We start from the raw sequence: 20908 nt of genomic DNA on the forward strand, positions 1-20908 counted from the left end.
CAGATAGGAAATGGTACTTGGAAGGTGAAGCCAGCTGACAACAATAGGGCAAAGTGGAACAAAGCCTGCCTCTAAGTGCCGGGCCCATTAGCAGTGTGGAGGGAAGGCTGGGGTCTTTGAAGTGCGGAACTCGGTGGGACAGGAGGCTGAGAGAGGACGGAGCAGACCGTTCAGTTCCCAGTCGTGACCCCCATCCCCACGAGGTCAGTGTTTGGAGGAGACAGGTTCACTACCGCCCACAGCACAGCCTTGACCCATGTAGGAGTGGGAGTCTAGTGCAGAGATACAGCGCGGAAACAGGCATTTCCCCACCGAGTCCGTCCGCGCCGACCAGCGATCCCCGCACACTAGTGTAGAGATACAGCACGGAAACAAAACCCCTTCCCCACCGAGTCTGCGTCGACCAGCGATCCCCACACACTAGTGTAGAGATACAGTGCGGAAACACAACCCCTTCCACACCGAGTCCGTCCGCACCGACCAGCGATCCCCACACACTAGTGTAGAGATACAGTGCGGAAACACAACCCCTTCCACACCGAGTCCGTCCGCACCGACCAGCGATCCCCACACACTAGTGTAGAGATACAGTGCGGAAACACAACCCCTTCCACACCGAGTCCATCCGCACCGACCAGCGATCCCCACACACTAGTGTAGAGTAGAGATACAGCACGGAAACACAACCCCTTCCCCAACGAGTCTGCGCCGACCAGCGATCCCCGTACACTAGTCTAGTGTAGAGATACAGCGCGGAAACACAACCCCTTCCCCACCGAGTCCGTCCGTCCGCACCGACCAGCGATCCCCGCACACTAGTCTAGTGTAGAGATACAGCACGGAAACACAACCCCTTCCCCACCGACCAGCGATCTCCGTACACTAGTCTAGTGTAGAGATACAGCACGGAAACACAACCCCTTCCACACCGAGTCCGTCCATCCGCACCGACCAGCGATCCCCGCACATTAGTCTAGTGTAGAGATACAGCACGGAAACACAACCCCATCCCCACCGAGTCCGTCCGCACCGACCAGCGATCCCCGCACATTAGTCTAGTGTAGAGATACAGCACGGAAACACAACCCCTTCCCCACCGAGTCCGTGCCGATCAGCGATCCCCGCACTCTAACACTATCATACACACTTGGGACAATCTACAATTATACCAAGCCAATTAACCTGCAAGCCTGCACGTCTTTGGAGAGTAGTCACAGGAAGAACGTGCAAACTCCGTACAGACGGCATCCGCAGTCAGGATGGAACCTGGGTCTCTGCCGCTGTGGTGGTAGCTCTACCACTGTGCCACCGTGCCACCCTAAGTCTTTACCTTGCACTAAACGTTATTCCCTTTGTCCTGTATCTGTACACTGTAGATTGTAATCACGTATTGTCTTTCTGCTGACCGGTTAGCACGCAACAAAAGCTTTTCACTGTACCTCGGTACACGGGACAATAAACTCAACTCAACTGTAACAATAACAGGCCTGGATAGAGTGGATGTGGAGAGGATGTTTCCACTAGTGGGAGAGTCTAGGCCCAGAGGGCACAGCCTCAGAATTAAAGGACGTTCCTTTGGGAAGGAGATGAGGAGGAATTTCTTTAGCCAGAGGGTGGTGAATCTGTGGGATTCGTTGCCACAGACGGCTGTGGAGGGCACATGTCAGTGGATATTTAAGGCAGAGATAGACAGATTGTTGATTTGTACGGGTGTCAGGGGTTAGGGCGGAGAGATATATCAGACATGATTGCATGGTGCAGTACAGTTGATGGGCTGAATGGCCTCATTCTGCTCCTAGAACATATCAACTTTCTGCGCTGCATCTCCAAACTAAACGAGAACTAAAACTTTAGACAGACACAAAATGCTGGAGTAACTCAGCGGGACGGGCAGCATCTCTGGAGAGAAGGAATGGGTGAGGAGTAGACCTGATGGGCTGAATGGCCTGCTATGAGTCTGAAGAAGGGTGTGGACCTGAAACATCACCCATTCCATCTCTCGGGAGATGCTGCCTGACCCGCTGAGTTACTGCAGCATGTAGTGTCTACCCATGAGCTATGAAGGTGTGTGACCCAGGGATACATACCCCAGTGTGTGATCGTGACTGGGAGAGGGGGGGGGGGGGGCTGCCTTACTTTTGATTTTCTCCTGCTTGTTGGCCCATTCCTGCCGTAGCTCCTCACGTAGCCTGTTCTCTTCCTCCTGCAGCAGAGAGAGGAGAGAGGAGAGAGAGGGGAGGCCATGATCAGAGCGCCACAAACCTTCGGCCCATCCAGACCGTGCATACCATCAAACACCCGGCCATTGTCAGGCAACTGGACCGTCCTCGTACCAGCTACACGAGTAGTGGACGCAGCCCAGACCGACACCTCCATCTACACCTCACGCTGCCTCGGCAAGGCCAGCAGCCCAGACCATCACGCACACACGCACAAACAAACCAACCTCCCTTCCACCGCCCCCATCTACACCTGACGCTGCCTCGGCAAGGCCAGCAGCCCAGACCGTCACGCACACACAAACAAACCAACCTCCCTTCCACCGCCCCCATCTACACCTCACGCTGCCTCAGCAAGGCCAGCAGCCCAGACCATCACGCACACACAAACAAACCAACCTCCCTTCCACCGCCCCCATCTACACCTGACGCTGCCTCAGCAAGGCCAGCAACCCAGACCATCACGCACAAACAAACAAACCAACCTCCCTCCATCTACACCTCACGCTGCCTCAGCAAGGCCAGCAGCCCAGACCATCACGCACACACGCACAAACAAACCAACCTCCCTTCCATCGCCCCCATCTACACCTCACGCTGCCTCGGCAAGGCCAGCAGCAGAATCAAGGACCAGTCTCACCCCGGTCACCCCCTCTTCTCCCCTCTCCCATCGTGCAAGAGGTACAGAAGTGTGGAGACCCACACCTCCAGATTCAGGGGCAGTTTCTTCCGGCTGTTATCAGGCAACTGAACCGTCCTCTCACCAACTGGAGAGCGGTCCTGACCTCCCATCTACATCATTGGAGACCCTCGGACTTTACCTTGCAATAAACGTTATTGCCTTTATTCTGTACCTGTGCATTGTGGACGGCTCACTTGTAATCATGTGCAGTGCTTAGGCTGACTGGGTAGCAGGTAACAAGAAAGCTTTACACTGTATCTCGGTACACGTGACAATAAACTGTATGTGACCAGCAGTGGGTGGAGCTGAGGGCTACTAGTTACTGGTGTGGATGCTGAGGGCCACTAGTTACTGGTGTGGATGCTGAGGGCCACTAGTTACTGGTGTGGATACTGAGCCCTGACACGTGTCTCCCCCTCTCTCCCTCATTCCCACAGCAGGGGGGGGGCTGTCTGTGACCAGCAGTGGGTGGAGCTGAGGGCCACTAGTTACTGGTGTGGATGCTGAGCACTGACACATGTTTCCGGTCACACTGAGCACACACATGGTTCTGGTGGTGCTGCCATGTAATTGGAAACGACGGCCTGGCCACAGGGTGGGGTCCCTCCAGCCACACACACACATCTGGCCAACAGCTGGCAGCAACACACCCTGCACAGCCCACTGGGGCCGTCACACAGTGCCCAACATCAGCCCTGGCACAGTGTGTGTGTGTGAGTGTGAGTGAGAGAGTGGGGGAAGAGTCAGTGAGGGGGAGAGTCAGTGAGAGAGTGTGTGTGTGGGGTGTGTGTGTGTGTGTGTGTGTGTGTGTGTGGGGTGTGTGTGTGTGTGTGGGGTGTGTGTGTGTGGGGTGTGTGTGTGTGGGGTGTGTGTGTGTGGGGTGTGTGTGTGTGTGGGGGTGTGTGTGTGTGTGTGTGTGTGTGTGTGTGTGTGTGGGGTGTGTGTGTGTGTGTGGGGTGTGTGTGTGTGTGTGGGGTGTGTGTGTGTGGGGTGTGTGTGTGTGTGGGGTGTGTGTGTGGGGTGTGTGTGTGTGTGTGTGTGTGTGTGCGGGGTGTATGTGTGTGGGTGTGGGTGTGAATGTGTGTGTGAGTGTGTGTGTGTTCGTGTGTGTTCATGTGTGTGTGTGTATATGAGTGTGTGTGTGTGTGTGTGTGTGTGTATATGTGTGTGTGTGTGTATATATGAGTGTGTATATGTGTGTGTGTGTGCGCGCGTGTGAGTGTGCGTGTGTGTGCGCGTGTGAGTGTGTTAATGTGTGTTCGTGTATGTGTGAGTGTGTGTGTATATGTGTGTGTGTGTGTGTGTGTGTGTGTGTGTGTGAGTGTTCGTGTGTGTGTGTGTGGGGTGTGTGTGTGAGTGTGTATATGTGTGTGTGTGAGTGTGTATATGTGTGTGTGGGTGTGTATATGTGTGTGTAGAGGCAGATGAGAGGGTGATGAGGGGGAGTGGTGGGGGCAGAGGGGGTTTGAGCACAGGGGCCAGGCGTGGGGTGGAGTGGGGGGACAGCAGTCAGGGGCTGTGGCAGCCACACTCCCGGCTGCTGAATGGAAGCCTTTGTACTGCAGCAAACCACCACCTCCCGCCGAGCTGCCTGACGCCGGCAGAAGCCAGGGGCACTGAGTGTACTGGCTGCCTGCACTCTCCATACAGCCCAAAGCAACGGCCGGCCCTCAAACACCACTCACACAGTGCTGGAGTAACTCAGCGGGTCAGGCAGCATCTGTGGGGAACACGGATAGGTGACGTTTCACACAGTGCTGGAGTAACTCAGCGGGTCAGGCAGCATCTGTGGGGAACATGGATAGGTGACGTTTCACACAGTGCTGGAGTAACTCAGCGGGTCAGGCAGCATCTGTGGGGAACATGGATAAGTGTTGTTTCAGTTCGGAAGTGGTGTGAAACGTCACCTATCCATGTTCGCCACAGATGCTGCCCGACCCGCTGAGTTACTCCAGCACTCTGTGAAACGTCACCTATCCATGTTCTCCACAGATGCTGCCTGACGAAAGCGAATGGTATGTTGGCATTCATAGCGAGGGGATTTGAGTATAGGAGCAGGGAGGTTCTGCTGCAGTTGTACAGGGCATTGGTGAGACCGCAACTGGAGTATTGCATACAGTTTTGGTCTCCTAATCTGAGGAAAGACATTCTTGCCATAGAGGGAGTACAAAGAAGGTTCACCAGATTGATCCCTGGGATGGCAGGACTTTCAAATGAAGAAAGACTGGATAGACTCGGCTTGTACTCGCTGGAATTTAGAAGATTGAGGGGGGATCTTATAGAAACTTACAAAATTCTTAAGGGGTTGGACAGGCTAGATGCAGGAAGATTTTTTTTGCAATCCAGCATCTGCAGCTCCTTGTTTTGGTATTAGAGATACAGTGTTGAAACAGGCCCTTTGGTCCACTGAGTCCGTGTCAACCAACAATCACCTGTTGACTAGTTCTAGTTATATCACTAGTTCTAGTCCTAGTGTTCTATCCTACGTTCGGGGCAATTTTACCCAAGCCAATTAACCTACAAACCCGCGCGTCTTTGGAGTGTGGGGGAAAACCGGAGCACACGGAGAAAACCCACGCAGGTCACGGGGAGAACGTGCAAACTCCACACAGACAGCACCCGTGGTCAGGATCAAACCCGGGTCTCTGGCGCCGTGAGGCAGCAGCTCTACCACTGCGCTGCCGAGATTAACCAGGCAAACTCATCTCTCCTTATCTGACACCATTTTGTCTCCTTTTCACCTCTAGCCTTTGTCACTTATTTCACCCATCTGCCAATTATTCCCACCACCTGTCATCTGTATCACTTACCATGCCTTGTCCATCTTGCCCCCTCCCTCTCTCCCTGCTCCTCCCTCACTCACCCTACCCCCTCTGTCATCCTCCCCCTCCCTCTCTCCCTGCCCCCCCTCTCCCTCTCTCACCCTGCCCCCTCTACCCTCCCCCTCCTGCTCTCCCTCTCACCCTGCCCCCTCTGTCATCCTCCCCCTCCCTCTCTCCCTGCCCCCCCTCTCCCTCTCTCACCCTGCCCCCTCTACCCTCCACCTCCTGCTCTCCCTCTCACCCTGCCCCCTTCCTCTGTCATCCCCCACCCTCCCACCCACTCTCCCTCTCGCCCTGCCCCCCTTTCCTTCTAACGCCTTCTCTCCTTCCCACCCTCTTGCCCCTTCCCGTCTCTACTTCTCTGTCTCTCTCCCCCCCCCCCCCATCCGTCCTCTCCCCCTCCCTCCCTCCCTGACCCCCAGGGACGCTGGCCCTCAGTGCAGAGAGGAGTGTCATTGCCACAGACATGTAGGTTAGACAGTGCCCTCGAGTCAGGTGGTCCTCTCTCTCCCTCCCTCCCACCCCCTCTCCTCAGTTCCAGTCCCATCCCCCTCTACCCCTCCCTGACCCCCAGGGACGCTGGCCCTCAGTCTCGAGGGGTGATGCTGCCCGGGACGTGTGGAAGGGGAGTCGGCAACCTCTAAGCCAGGTACCGGAGGAACAGTGAGTGGTTGCACGGCGCGGGAGCCACCATCCGCTCCGGGCTGCCTACCTCGCGGTCCCGATCCGGCAGGAAGCTGGTGTCCACATCCGGGTTTTTCCCCAACTTTCTCTTCTTCACCGGGATGTCTGAAACGGAAAAACACGGAGAGACAATTACCGGATTGGAGGTGGTTTGGATTCGGGAATCCCAGTTGTATGAACTGGAAGAGCACGGAATGACAGGATGAGGACACAAAAAAACTCAGCGGGTCAGGCAGCATCTGTGGGGAACATGGATAGGTGACGTTTCAGAGTGCTGGAGTAACTCAGCGGGTCAGGCAGCATCTGTGGAGAACACGGATAGGTGACGTTTCACAGAGTGCTGGAGTAACTCAGCGGGACAGGCAGCATTTGTGGAGAACACGGATAGGTGACGTTTCACAGAGTGCTGGAGTAACTCAGTGGGTCAGGCAGCATCTGTGGAGAGAGGGAATGGGTGACGTTTCACAGAGTGCTGGAGTAACTCAGCGGGTCAGGCAGTATCTGTGGGGAACATGGATAGGTGACGTTTCACAGAGTGCTGGAGTAACTCAGTGGGTCAGGCAGCATCTGTGGAGAACACGGATAGGTGACGTACAGCGGAGATTCACGGGACTGTTGCCTGGATTGGAGGGCAGGAGATGTAGGGAGGGAGTGGACAGGCTGGGTTTGGTCAGGGGTGACCTTACAGAGGCCTCCATCTCCATCCTGTAACGGGGTAACCATTACTGGCGGCGTGGCACAGCGGGTAGAGCCAATGCCTCACAGCACCAGAGGCCCAGGTTCCATCCTGACCTCGGGTACTATCCGTGTGGAGTTTGCACGTTCTCCCAGTGACCACGTGGGTTTACTCCGGGTGCTCCGGTTTCCTCCCACACTCCACAAAGGCGTGTGGGTTTGTAGGTTAATTGCCCCCGGTGTGTGTAGGATAGAACTAGTATATGGGGTGATGGTCTGTCAGCATCTCACTGGGCTGAAGGGCCTGTTTCCATGCTGTACCTCTGAACAAAACCGCACGCAATACTCCAAGTGCGGCCTGACCAGAGCCCAGTAGAGCTGCATCGTGACTTGCTGACCCGTGTACTCGATGCCCCGACCGATGAAGGCAGGCGTAGCGTCACGCACCGCACGTACACACGCACGCCTTCCCTCCCTCCCTCCCGCTCTGTCTACTTGTGTTGCTGCTTTCAGGGAGTTATGGACTTGGAGCACAGGTTCTTCTGTACATTCAGGGTCTTGCCATTGGCTGTATATTGTAACACCTCACACTTGCTGGGGTTAAACTCCATCTGCCATTTCTCTGCCCGATTCTGTAGCTGATCTACATCCCACAGTCGGTGACCCCAGCAATCTTGCTGTCATGGGCAGAGTTACTGACCAACCCGTCCACGTTTACACGCTAGTCACTGAAACCACAGACAGCAATGAGTGTGTTGTTTCTCCAGCTGCCCCAGAGAGAGCAGGGAAACCTGGCTCCACCACACTGCCCTTTTGTTCCACGTCCCAGAGTCGGCAGCTTCTCAAACTTTCCATTTACTATTTATAACAAAACTCTGGTTACGACAAACCACCCCTCCCACAGTGTGGCATTACTGAGGTACCGCCCCTCACAGCACAGCACAGCGCTCCCTCCTCACCCCCTCCCTCCTCACCGCCCCTCCCACAGTGTGGCATTACTGAGGTACCGCCCCTCCCACAGTGTGGCATTACTGAGGTACCGCCCCTCCCACAGTGTGGCATTACTGAAGTACCGCCCCTCCCACAGTGTGGCATTACTGAAGTACCGCCCCTCACAGCACAGCACAGCACAGCACAGCGCTCCCTCCTCACCCCCTCCCTCCTCACCGCCCCTCACACAGTGTGGCATTACTGAAGTACCCGCCCCTCCCACAGTGTGGCATTACTGAGGTACCGCCCCTCACACAGTGTGGCATTACTGAGGTACCGCCCCTCCCACAGTGTGGCATTACTGAGGTACCGCCCCTCCCACAATGTGGCATTACTGAGGTACCGCCCCTCACAGCACAGCACAGCACAGCACAGCGCTCCCTCCTCACCCCCTCCCTCCTCACCGCCCCTCACACAGTGTGGCATTACTGAGGTACCGCCCCTCCCACAGTGTGGCATTACTGAGGTACCGCCCCTCCCACAATGTGGCATTACTGAGGTACCGCCCCTCACAGCACAGCACAGCACAGCACAGCGCTCCCTCCTCACCCCCTCCCTCCTCACCGCCCCTCACACAGTGTGGCATTACTGAGGTTCCGCCCCTCCCACAGTGTGGCATTACTGAGGTACCGCCCCTCCCACAGTGTGGCATTACTGAGGTACCGCCCCTCCCACAGTGTGGCATTACTGAGGTACCGCCCCTCCCACAGTGTGGCATTACTGAGGTTCCGCCCCTCCCACAGTGTGGCATTACTGAGGTACCGCCCCTCCCACAGTGTGGCATTACTGAGGTACCGCCCCTCCCACAGTGTGGCATTACTGAGGTACCGCCCCTCTCACAGTGTGGCATTACTGAGGTACCGCCCCTCCCACAGCGCAGCGCTCCCTCCTCACCTATGATCAGATCCTCGTCCTCACTCCTCAGCTCCTCCTCGAGTTCCTCGTCTTCCCCCTCATCCTCATCATCCTCCTCCTCCTCCTCGTCCAGAGTGAAGGACAAACTCGCAATCTTCCTCTTCTCCTCTTTCTTGCGTTCTCTCTCCTTCTGTTTCTCCAACTTCCTGTCGGACAGAAAACAAGTTGGGGGTCAGGACCAAACGTGGGTGGAGGGAGAGTGCACCGCGCTGTGGGAGGGAGGGGGGGGTGAGGAGGGAGCGCCGTGCTGTGGGAGGGAGGGAGGGGGGGGTGAGGAGGGTGGGGGGGGGGGGGGACAGAGACCAGCGAGGGGGAGGTAGGGGGGCAAGGCTGAGGCAGGAGCTGTAGATTAGAGATTGCATGGAAACAGGTCCTTCGGCCCACCCAGTCCGTGCCGACCCGTTGACACTAGTTGTTAGTTGTGCCACTTTCTCATCCACTCCCCACACATAGAAACATAGAAAATAGGTGCAGGAGTAGGCCATTCGGCCCTTCGAGCCTGTACACACCGCCATTCAATATGATCATGGCTGATCATCCAGCTCAGTATCCCGTACCTGCCTTCTCTCCATACCCCCTGATCCCTTTAGCCACAAGGGCCACATCTAACTCCCTCTTAAATATAGCCAATGAACTGGCCTCAACTACCTTCCGTGGCAGAGAATTCCACAGATTCACCACACACGTGGCGGTGCAGCGGGTGGAGCTGCTGCCTCACAGCGCCCAGAGGCCCTGGTACGATCCTGACCAGGGGATCCTCTCCCCTGGGGCCTCCCATGTCCCAAACACCTTCAGAGGTTCACGCTGATAATGTGGCAGTTTGCAGCTTCATTAGTTTTTTGTAAATTACCCTCTTTGTGTGAGGAATGAATGAAAAACGTGCAGGTTTGTAGGCTAATTGGCTGCTGTAAAATGTAAATTGTCCCTTGTGTGTGCAGGGTAGTGTTAGTGTACGGGGATCACTGGTCGGCGCGGACGGACTCGGTGTGGAAGGGTCTGTGTTTTTCCGCGCTGTATCTCTACACTAGACTAGTATGCGGGGATCGCTGGTCGGTGCGGACAGACTCGGTGTGGAAGGGTCTGTGTTTCCGCGCTGTATCTCTACACTAGACTAGTGTGTGGGGATCGCTGGTCGGCGCGGACGGACTCGGTGGGGAAGGGCCTGTTTCTGCGCTGTATCTCTACACTAGACTAGTATGCGGGGATCGCTGGTCGGTGCGGACAGACTCGGTGGGGAAGGGGTTGTGTTTCCGCGCTGTATCTCTACACTAGACTAGTATGCGGGGATCGCTGGTCGGCGCGGATGGACTCGGTGGGGAAGGGCCTGTTTCTGCGCTGTATCTCTGCACTAAACTAACTCCACGTAGGGGGGTTGCAGAACACCCAGAAGCCCACACACGGCCACATGGAGCGCGTGCAGACTCCCCAGGCAGCGGCGGTCGTGGGGATTGAACCGGGGCCTCTGGGGCGGCAAGGCAACGGCTCTACCAGCTGCGCCACCCTCACTGCAAGCCTCATCAGCGGCAGGGCAGGTTAACTCTTCAGCTGACTCCCCCCCCGGGAAGCATGCCCATGGGATGGGAACCACTTGTTCCATTAACACAGCCCAGCACAGCTGCATGCACAGTGAACCGGGAGGGAGGGGGGGGGGGAGGAGAGAGAGGGGTAGAGGGAGGGAGAGGGAAGGAGTGAGAGTGAGGGAGTGAGGGGGAGAGGGCGAGGGAGGAAGAGAGGGCGAGGGAGGAAGAGAGGGCGAGGGAGGGAGGAAGGGCGATGGAGGGAGGAAGGGGGAGAGGGAGGGGGAGGGAGAGGGAGGGGGAGAGGGAGGAAGGAAGGGAGGGGGAGAGGGGGAGAGGGAGAGAACATTGTGTGGGCAGGGCAGGGCAGGGACAGGGAGGAGGGAAACAGAGGCGATAACACACTCCTGGAGGAGTGGGGTGCAGCCAGTGCTGTTCCTTTGTTTGCGAAGGGAAGTGGAGGAGATAATGGTGGAAATAGTCGGCAAGTCCAAGTCACATTTGTGGTAGGGAAACTATTGGAGAGGATTCTCCAGGATAGGATTTACTCCCATTTGGGTTAATTAGAGACAGCTTGGGGACAGTTAGCAATTAGGGTTTTGTACATGTGTAGGAAAAAACTGTAGATGCTGGTTAAAATCAAAGGTAGACACAAAATGCTGGAGTAACTCAGCGGGTCAGGCAGCATCCCGGGAGAGAAGGAATGGGTAACATTTCGGGTCAAGACCCTTCTTCATGCTCTCTCCTGAGATGCTGCCTGACCCGCTGAGTTACTCCAGCATTTTGTGTCTATGAGGGCTTTGTACATGGCAGGTCGTGCTTTATGAACTTGATTGAGTTTTTCAAGGCGACATCAAAGGTGATTGGTGAGGGTGGGGCCCTGCAGGCTGCTTCGTTTACAGCATGGAAACAGGCCCTTCAGCCCATCGAGTCCATGCCGCCCAGCGGCACAAGCACTTTCCTACACACTCTAGGGACAATTTACAATCTTTACCAAAGCCTGTATGTTTTAGGAGTGTGGGAGGAAACCAGAGCACCCGTGCGGCACGGTGGCGCAGCGGTAGAGTTGCTGCCTTACAGCGAATGCAGCGCCGGAGACTCAGGTTCGATCCTGACTACGGGCGCCGTCTGTACGGAGTTTGTACGTTCTCCCCGTGACCTGCGTGGGTTTTCTCCGAGATCTTCGGTTTCCTCCCACACTCCAAAGACGTACAGGTATGTAGGTTAATTGACTGGGTAAATGTAAAAATTGTCCCTAGAGTGTGTAGGATAGTGTTAATGTGCGGGGATCACTGGGCGGCGCGGACTCGGTGGGCCGAAGGGCCTGTTTCCGCGCTGTATCTCTAAATCTAAATATCTAAAACCCACATGGTCACAGGGAGAACGTACAAACTCCGTACAGACAGCACCCGTAGTCAGGATGGAACCCGGGTCTCTGGCGCTGTGAGGCAGCAACTCTACCGCTGCACCACCGTGCCGCCCCAAATGTCACGTCTTACAAACTTGATCTCTGAGGTGGCAACAAAGGAGATTGATGTGAGTGGAGCAGTGGAGGTTGGTCTGCATGGTAAGCTGATGGAGAAAGTTAAACTGCACGGGATTAGCAGTGTGTGAAGAAGGGTCTCCCATTCCTACTATCCAGTGATGCTGCCTGTCGTGCTGAGTTACTCCAGCATTTTGTGTCTACCTTCGGGATTAACAGGGACTAGGCCACATGGATTCACAACTGGCTTATTGATGGAGGGGTGATATTCAGGCTGGAGGTCTGTGACCAGTGGAGTTTGTGGAAAGGGCTTTCAAAGTGTACAGCAGGATATTGATCGGTAACAGTTGTGAACGGGGAAATGGCAGATGGAGTTCAATCCTGGTAAGTATAAGGTGTTGCACTTTGGGAGGTCAAATGTCAGGTTAATGGCAAGACCCACAACAGCACGAGTATACAGAGGGATCTTAACATTCAAGTTGATTTATTCACAAAATGCTGGAGTAACTCAGCAGGTCAGGCAGCATCTCGGGAGAGAAGGAATGGGTGACGTTTCGGGTCGAGACCCTTCTTCAGACTGAAGAAGGGTCTCGACCCGAAACGTCATCCATTCCTTCTCTCCCGAGATGCTGCCTGACCTGCTGAGTTACTCCAGCATTTTGTGAATAAATCGATTTGTACCAGCATCTGCAGTTATTTTCTTATACTACTTAACATTCAAGTTCATCTCTCCCTTAAAATGGTCACGCAAGCAGATATTCAGAAGTGAAAGGAGCAGAATTAGGCCATTCGGCCCATCCAGTCTACTCCGCCATTCATTCCTGGCTGATCTATCTATCTCTCCCTCCTAACCCCACTCTCCTGCCTTCTCCCTGAGTCTGTCCTTCCTGTCCTCCGCTGCCCCCTGCAGCTGATCCTCGCAACTGCAATCCAACCGCTCTGGAAGAGCAGAAGATAACAGACAAAGTGCTGGAGTAACTCAGCGGGACGGGCAGCATTTCTGGAGAGAAGGAACGCGTGATGTTTCGGACCGAGACCCTCCTTCAGAGGGAAACGAGAGATATAGACGATGATGTAGAGAGATAGAGAACAATTAATGAAAGATGTGCAAACAAGTGACGATGATAATTGAAACAGGGCGTTGTTAGCTGTTTTGTTGGGTGAAACTGAGAAACTGGTGCAACTTGGGTGGGGAAGGAATAGAGAGAGAGAGAGAGAGAGAGAGAGAATGCCGCCGTTACTTGAAGTTAGAGAAATCAATATTCATACTACTGGGGTGTAAGCTGCACAAGTGAAATATGAGCTGCTGTCCTCACAGCCAAAACTAGTGTGTGGGGATCGCTGGTCGGCACGGACGGACTCGGTGGGGAAGGGGTTGTGTTTCCGCGCTGTATCTCTAAACTAAACTACTGTACGGGGTTGATCGCTGGGCGGTGTGGACTCGGTGGGGAAGGGCCTGTTTCCACACTGTATCTCTACACTAAACTAGTGTACGGGGTGATAGCTGGTCGGCATGGACTCGGTGGGCTGAAAGGCCTGTTTTCATGCTGTATTTCTAAACTAAACGTGCTCTGGGCAGCAGATGATGATAATGTGATGTGAAAACTCACAGCAGCAACTCCTTGGACTGCTCCTTCTTGGCCAGTTGTTTCTCCCTCTCTTTCACAAGAGCTTCCTGCTTTGCCTTCATATCATTCAGGGTCACCAACCCTGTGGACACACACAGACAAAGAGAGATGATCGAGAGTGTGGCAAGGAACTGCAGATGCTGGTTTACACCGAGGATAGACACAAAATAGTGAACAGTGAGCGGCCTGGATAGAGTGGATGTGGATGTTTCCACGAGTGGGAGAGTCTCGGACCAGGGGGCACAGCCTCAGAATTAAAGGACGTTTGTTCCTTTAGGAAGGAGATGAGGAGGAATTTCTTTAGCCAGAGGGTGGTGAATCTGTGGGATTCATTGCCACAGACGGTTGCGGAGGCCACAAGTCAGTGGAGATATTTAAGGTGGAGATTGATAGATTCTTGGGTGTCAGGGGTTGTGGGGAGAAGGCAGGAGAATTGGGTTAGGAGGGAGAGATAGATCAGCCATGATTGAATGGCGGAGTAGACTCGATGTGCTGAATGGCCTGATTCTGCTCCTAAAACATATGAACCCTCTGAAGATTGACACAACATGCTGGAGTAAATTGGCAGATCAGGCAGCATTTCTGGAGAACATGGAAAGGTGACATTTCGGGTAGTGGTGTTTAAGAGGCTATTGGACAGGCACATGTTGTAATGGTACAGTTTGTCCAGGCTGTTTCTTTGACACAGAGGGTGGTGGGCGGCTGGAACGCACTGCTGGGGATGGTTGTACGGCTGGGACATTGATGGTACAGTTTGCCCAGGCTGTTTCTTTGACACAGTGGGCTGGGACATTGATGGTACAGTTTGTTCAGGCTGTTTCTTTGACACAGTGGGCCGGGACATTGATGGTACAGTTTGCCCAGGCTGATTCTTTGACACAGTGGGCCGGGACATTGATGGTACAGTTTGCCCAGACTGTTTCTTTGACACAGTGGGCCGGGACATTGATGGTACAGTTTGCCCAGGCTGATTCTTTGACACAGTGGGCCGGGACATTGATGGTACAGTTTGCCCAGACTGTTTCTTTGACACAGTGGGCCAGGACATTGATGGTACAGTTTGCCCAGGCTGATTCTTTGACACAGTGGGCCGGGACATTGATGGTACAGTTTGCCCAGACTGTTTCTTTGACACAGTGGGCCAGGACATTGATGGTACAGTTTGCCCAGGCTGATTCTTTGACACAGTGGGCCGGGACATTGATGGTACAGTTTGCCCACGTCATTGCTTGTGCTAACTTGTGAGGCAGAGTTGTCAAGGCGACCGTGGCTGGCCGCTGACACCCTTTCACAACATTCAATTCACACTGAATCCTTTCTGCACATTCAGGCCATGGAGAGAATGCTTCTCAGCTGCGGGGGGCGACCGTTCAGTGCAAGCCCACGACAGCTCTGTACAGGAGAATAAGAGCAGGGAGAGGCCACTCGGCCCTCCAGCATGTACTGTCCCTCCCGCCCCGTTCTGTAAAGATGACAGCCCACTGCTCCGGGCCACATTTTGTCTGTGCCAACTCCCGGACACCATCAATTCCCGGACCTTTACCCAACACAGAACAGGACAGCACAGGAACTGGCCCTTCGGCCCACAATGTCCCTGCCGGCCTCAGTGCCAAACTAAACCAATCTCCTCTACTCGCACTTCATCCACATCCCTCCAAAGATAGACACAAAATGCTGGAGGAACTCAGCGGGACGGGCAGCATCTCTGGAGAGAAGGAATGGGTGACGTTGCAGGTCGAGACCCGAAACATCACCCATTCCTTCTCTCCAGAGGTGCTGCCTGTCCCGCTGAGTTTCCTCCAGCATTTTGTGTCTATCTTGGGTGTAAATCAGCATCTGCAGTTCCTTCCTACACATTCATATCCCTCCATTCCTGCACATCTTTATGCCTGATCCAAAAGCCTCTTAAATACCATGATCACATCTTTCCCCATCATCACGCGTGTTCCAGTCACTGCGTAAAAATACCTGCCTGCACATCCCCTTTACACTTTCACCCTCACATCTTAAAGCTAAGCCCTCTCGTCTATGACATTTCCACACTGGCAGAAAGCTTCCGGCTGTATACCCTATCTATGCCTGTCATCATTTTATACACTTCTATCAGGTCTCCCCTCAGCCTCTGACGTTCCAGAGAAAACAATCCCAGTCTGTCCAACCTCCTCTGCCCCCCTCTCCAACCTCGCCCTGTAGCTGTGACCCTCTAATCCAAACCTCTCCCTGTAGCTGAACCCCTCTAATCCAGGCAGCGTCTGGTAAACCTCCTCTCCACCCTCCTCTCCCTGTAGCTGGAACCCTCTAATCCAGGCAGCGTTCTGGTAAACCTCCTCTCCACCCTCTCCCTGTAGCTGAACCCCTCTAATCCAACCTCTCCCTGTAGCTGTGACCCTCTAATCCAGGCAGCGTCTGGTAAACCTCCTCTCCCTGTAGCTGTGACCCTCTAATCCACCCTCTCCCTGTAGCTGTGACCCTCTAATCCAGGCAGCGTTCTGGTAAACCTCCTCTCCACCTCTCTCCAGAGCCTCCTCATCCTTCCTGTAATGGGGTCGACCAGAACTACACACAATACTCCAAATACAGCCAAAGCAAAGTTCTGTAGAGCTGCATCGTGACTTGCTGACTCTTGTACTTGATGCCCCGACTGATGAAGGCCTTCTTCACCACTCTGTCTACCTGTGTTGCCACTTTCAACGAGCTATGGACTTGGAGCCCAAGATGGCGAGTGGGTGCTGGCCCTGGGGCATAGGGTCAGGGCGGCTGCAGGGCCCTGGGACTTACCCACGGTACTGGACTTGAGCTCGGCTTCCACCGCATCGTAGTGAGTGGAGAACTTCTTGTCGATGTTTGACTTCACCAGATTATCCTGCAAGAGGTGTAAACAAAACTCCATCAGTGAAGCTGCCCTGGTTTACCCACCCGCCCCCCACACCCTCACGCAGGGAAGACTCTTTCACCAAACACATAAGGTCATGAGGAATCGGACTAGAATCAGGCCATTCGGCCCATCGTCTACTCCGCCATTCAATCATGGCTGATCTATCTCTCCCTCCTAACCCCATTCTCCTGCCTTCTCCCCATAACCCCTGACACCCCGCACTAATCAACAATCTATCTCTGCCTTAAATATCTCAATAGACAATAGACAATAGGTGCAGGAGGAGGCCATTCGGCCCTTCGAGCCAGCACCACCAATCAATGTGATCATGGCTGATCATCCACAATCAGTACCCCGTTCCTGCCTTCTCCCCATACCCTCTGACTCCGCTATCCTTAAGAGCTCTATCTAGCTCTCTCTTGAATGCATTCAGAGAATTGGCCTCCACTGCCTTCTGAGGCAGAGAATTCCACAGATTCACAACTCTCTGTCTGAAAAAGTTTTTCCTCATCTCAGTTCTAAATGGCCGACCACTTATTCTTAAAACTGTGGCCCCTTGTTCTGGACTCCCCCAACATTGGGAACATGTTTCCTGCCTCTAACGTGTCCAACCCCTTAATAATCTTATACGTTTCGATAAGATCTCGCTCATCCTTCTAAATTCCAGTGTATACAAGCCTAGTCGCTCCAGTCTTTCAACATACGACAGTCCCGCCATTCCGGGAATTAACCTGGTAAACCTACGCTGCACGCCCTCAATAGCAAGAATATCCTTCCGCAAATTTGTAGACCAAAACTGCACACAGTATTCCAGGTGCGGTCTCACTAGGGCCCTGTACAACTGCAGAAGGACCTCTTTGCTCCTATACTCAACTCCTCTTGTTATGAAGGCCAACATTCCATTGGCTTTCTTCACTGCCTGCTGTACCTGCATGCTTCCTTTCAGTGACTGATGCACTAGGACACCCAGATCACGTTGTACGTCCCCTGTTCCTAACTTGACACCATTCAGATAATACTCTGCCTTCCTATTCTTACCACCAAAGTGGACAACCTCACACTTATCCACATTAAACTGCATCTGCCATGCATCCGCCCACTCACACAACCTGTCCAAGTCACCCTGCAACCTCATAGCATCTTCCTCACAGTTCACACTACCACCCAGCTTTGTATCATCTGCAAATTTGCTAATGATACTTTTAATCCCTTCATCCAAGTCATAATGTATATTGTAAATAGCTGCGGTCCCAGCACCGAGCCTTGTGGTACCCCACTAGTGGGGGTCCCAGCACCGAGCCTTGCGGTACCCCACTAGTTACTGCCTGCCATTCTGAAAGGGACCCATTTATCCCCACTCTTTGCTTTCTGTCTGTCAACCAATTTTCTATCCATGTCAGTACCCTACCCCCAATACCATGTGCTCTAATTTTGCCCACGAATCTCCTATGTGGAACCTTGTCAAAGGCTTTCTGAAAGTCAAGGTACACCACATCCACCGGCTCTCCCCTGTCAATTTTCCTAGTTACATCCTCAAAGAATTCCAGAAGATTAGTCAAGCATGATTTCCCCTTTGTAAATCCATGCTGACTCGGAACGATCCTGTTACTACTATCCAAATGCTCCGGTAATTCGTCTTTTATAATTGACTCCAGCATCTTCCCCACCACTGATGTCAGACTAACTGGCCTATAATTTCCCGTTTTCTCTCTCCCTCCTTTCTTAAAAAGTGGGACAACATTAGCTACCCTCCAATCCACAGGAACTGATCCTGAATCTATAGAACATTGGAAAATGATCACCAATGCTTCCACTATTTCTAGAGCCACCTCCTTGAGTACTCTGGGATGCAGACGATCAGGCCCTGGGGATTTATCAGCCTTCAGTCCCATCAGTCTACCCAACACCATTTCCTGCCTAATGTGGGTTTCCTTCAGTTCCTCTGTCACCCTAGGATCTCTGCCCACGAGAACATCTGGGAGAATGCTTGTATCTTCCTTAGTGAAGACAGATCCAAAGTACCGGTTCAACTCGTCTGCCATTTCTTTGTTCCCCATAATAAATTCCCCCGCTTCTGTCTTCAAGGGACCCACATTTGCCTTGACTATTTCCTCTTTACATACCTAAAGAAGCTTTTATATCCTCCTTTATCTCCACTGACTTCTGGCCCTCCACAGCCCCTCTGTGGCAATGAATCCCACAGATTCACCACCCTCTGGCTAAAGAAATTCCTCCTCATCTCCTTCCTAAAGGAACGTCCTTTAATTCTGAGGCTGTGCTCTCTGGTCCTAGACTCTCCCACTAGTGGAAACATCCTCTCCACATCCACTCTATCCAGGCTGCTCACTATTTTGTACGTTTCAATGAGGTCCCCCCTCATTCTTCTAAACTCCAGCAAGCACCCCGTACACCAGCACTATCCTACACACACTAGGAACAATTTACAATTATTACCAAAGCCAATTAACCTACAAATATGTACGTCTTTGGAGCGTGGGAGGAAACTGGAGCACCTGGAGAAAACCCACGAGGTCGCAGGAACACATAACCTCCTCGCCCCTCTCCTGCTCTCCAATGCCCCCATTACCCTCCCCATGACACTTCCTCTCTCCCCCCCAACTCCACACTGCCCCTACCCCCACCCTGTACCTCCCCAGTCCGCACTCCCTTCCCTCATATGCCCTCCCCATAACTCCCCACTACTCTCGCACTGCCCTGCACCTCCATCTGCCCTGGGGCTTATCCTACCCATTCCATCACTACTTCCCCAAACACCCCCCTTCCATGTCCCCCACTCACCATGACACCCCTCGCCTCCATATCTTCCCCTCCACATTTTCTCCCCTCTTCCTTCCCTTCTCGACACCTGCCGTTCCTACCCCCTTCATGTCCCCTCCCCACCCGCGTTTCCCCTCTCCCTTAACACTCCTCCTCCTCTCCCTCACCTTCCCCCTCTCACTCCTCCTCCTCTCCCTCCCATCTACTCCCCCCTCTTCTCCCCTCCCTCTTCCCCTCCCCCTCACCCCTCCTCTCCCCCTCCCCCACTCCCCTGTCCCTCCCCCTCACGACCCCCTCCCCTCTCACTCCCCCTCCCCCTCTCCTTTTACTTTCACCTCACTCCCCCTCTCCTCTCTCCCTCCCCTTTAGGGCTTTACTTCCCCCTCCCCTTTACTTCCTACTTCCCCCTCCTCCTCCCCTCCACCTTCACTCATCTCCCCTCCCCTTTCCTCACTCCCTCCCCCTCCCCCTCTCCTTTACTTCCCCTCCTCTCCCTCCCTCACTTCCCCCTCCCCTCCCCTTTACTCCTCCCCCTCCCTCCATCCCATCTCCCCTCTCCTCCCCCTCGTCGACTCCTCCCTCCTCCCCCCATCTACTCCCCCCTTCTCCCCTCCCTCTTCCCCTCTCCCTCCCCCTCACTCTCCTCTTAACACTCCACCCCCTCTCACCCTCCCCCTTTACTCCTCCCCCTCTCCTATCCTCTATCCCTCCCCTTTACTTCCCCCTCCCTCTTTACTTCCTCTTCCCTCCTCTCCTCTCTCCCTCCCCTTTAGGCTTTACTTCCCTCTCCCTTTACTTCCTACTTCCTACTTCCCCCTTCCCCTCCCCCCTCACTTCCTCCTCCCTCCCCCTTTACTCCCCTTTACTCCTCCCCCTCACTCCTCCCCCCTCCCTCCCCTCCCTCCCCCTCTCCTCTCTCCTCCCCTTTAGGCTTTACTTCCTCCTCCCTTTACTTCCTACTTCCCCCTCACCTCCTCCTCACTCTACCCTCCCCCCCCTCACTCCTCCCCTCCCCCCTCACTCCTCCCCTCCTCTCTCCTCTCTCCCTCCCCTTTAGGCATTACTTCCCCTCCCCTCCTCACTCCCCCTTTACTCCTCCCCCTCTCCTCCCTCCTCACTCTACCCTCCCCCTTTACTCCTCCCCTCCCCCTCCCCCTTTACTCCTCCCCCCTCCCCCTCCCACCCTCCCCCTCCCCCTCCCCTCCCCCACCCTCCTCCCTCCCCCTTCCCCCTCCCCTCCCCCACCCCCCCCCCCTCCTCCCTCCCCCTCCCCCCTCCCCCTCCCCTCCCCCACCCCCACCCCTCCTCCCCTCCCCCTCCCCCCCACCCCCTCCCCCTCCCCCTCCCCCCCTCCCCTCCCCCTCCCCTCCCCGCTCGGGGCCCGCCATGGCCATGGCCACCTCTGCGATCTTCAGCTTGAGCTGCTGCAGTTGTTCCCTCTGCTTCTCCCGCTTCTTCATCAGCTGCATGGCCCCGGCCGGCCTCGCTGGCCGCCCCCCTTGTACTGCGCCATGTCTCCCTTCTCTGTGTGTGTGAGCGGCCGCTCGGCCCCGCGACCCGCTGCTGTCCCCCCCTTCAAACCGCCGCAGCGGACCAACCGCCGCCTGCCTGCCTGCCTTGCCCCTCGCGACTCCGCGCAC

General features: G+C 54.7%; 1 pseudogene across 1 annotated transcript in view; it reads right to left on the reverse strand.

The window, feature by feature from the left end:
- The window catches only part of LOC144611165 (protein FAM50A-like), a 28381-nt pseudogene extending 7482 nt beyond the window's left edge, over positions 1–20899 (reverse strand). The window contains exons 1-6 of the transcript XR_013549490.1: positions 20669–20899; positions 16394–16478; positions 13598–13697; positions 8967–9133; positions 6436–6512; positions 2137–2203 (exon numbers count right to left, since the gene is read on the reverse strand). The product of XR_013549490.1 is annotated as a protein FAM50A-like (transcript). The remainder of the gene's footprint in view (positions 1–2136; positions 2204–6435; positions 6513–8966; positions 9134–13597; positions 13698–16393; positions 16479–20668) is intronic.
- Positions 20900–20908: the final 9 nt, after the last annotated feature.

This window comes from Rhinoraja longicauda, chromosome 39, assembly GCF_053455715.1.
Source record: "Rhinoraja longicauda isolate Sanriku21f chromosome 39, sRhiLon1.1, whole genome shotgun sequence".
NCBI lineage: Eukaryota > Metazoa > Chordata > Chondrichthyes > Rajiformes > Arhynchobatidae > Rhinoraja > Rhinoraja longicauda.